The following is a 752-nucleotide window of genomic DNA, read 5'->3' as shown; positions in this document are numbered from 1 at the left end:
ATTCTTAATTTTCAAAGCCTTTTACTAACCTCTGTTTTAACACTAACACTTTAGCTTTTATCTGGAAAAACTCTGAAGCTTACAGGCACTCTGAAACCAGGTACCGCCCCTTGCCTCTGGGCTGCCTGTTTTAAAAGAGCCTTTTTTTTTTCTTTTAGTCCCAGTTACTGCATGAAGACCTTTGAACTCAAATGACAATTTTTCCTTTTTTTTTTTTTTTCAAATTTTTATTATCAAACTGATGTACAGAGAGGTTACAGTTTCATACATTAGGCATTGGATACATTACTTGTACTGTTTGTTACCTCGTCCCTCATACCCCCCTCTCTCCTCCCCCTTTCCCTTCCCCCCCCCACATGAGGTGTTCAGTTCACTTACACCAAACAGTTTTGCAAGTATTGCTTTTGTAAAAATATGGAATGCTTCACGAATTTGCGTGTCATCCTTGCGCAGGGGCCATGCTAATCTTCTCTGTATCATTCCAATTTTAGTATATGTGCTGCCGAAGCGAGCACGACAATTTTTCCTTAATGCAAGAATTACAATTACAAAATTAGAAAGACTTATCCATTCAGCTTTTCATTTAATTAGTGAGAAACATTAGCACGTTTTGCCATTTCTTCCTACATACAGAGAGTTAATGAGAGTTTACTTCTATCCCCATTAGTTTAATATATATCCTTTAAAATACTTGCCTGATTATATGTAAATTAAGATAGTTAGGAGTCTTACTATTACATCACAGTATACAC

At 36.3% G+C, this 752-nt stretch overlaps 1 non-coding gene across 1 annotated transcript; it reads right to left on the bottom strand.

The window, feature by feature from the left end:
• Window positions 1-408: 408 nt before the first annotated feature.
• Window positions 409-515, bottom strand: LOC125354054. The gene has a single exon (XR_007211438.1). It is a non-coding gene; the product is annotated as a U6 spliceosomal RNA (small nuclear RNA).
• Window positions 516-752: the final 237 nt, after the last annotated feature.

This window comes from Perognathus longimembris, chromosome 6 (genome assembly GCF_023159225.1).
Source record: "Perognathus longimembris pacificus isolate PPM17 chromosome 6, ASM2315922v1, whole genome shotgun sequence".
Lineage (NCBI taxonomy): Eukaryota > Metazoa > Chordata > Mammalia > Rodentia > Heteromyidae > Perognathus > Perognathus longimembris.
The sequence above is the reverse complement of the archived record's forward strand: the minus strand, read 5'-3'. Positions and strand labels throughout refer to the sequence as shown.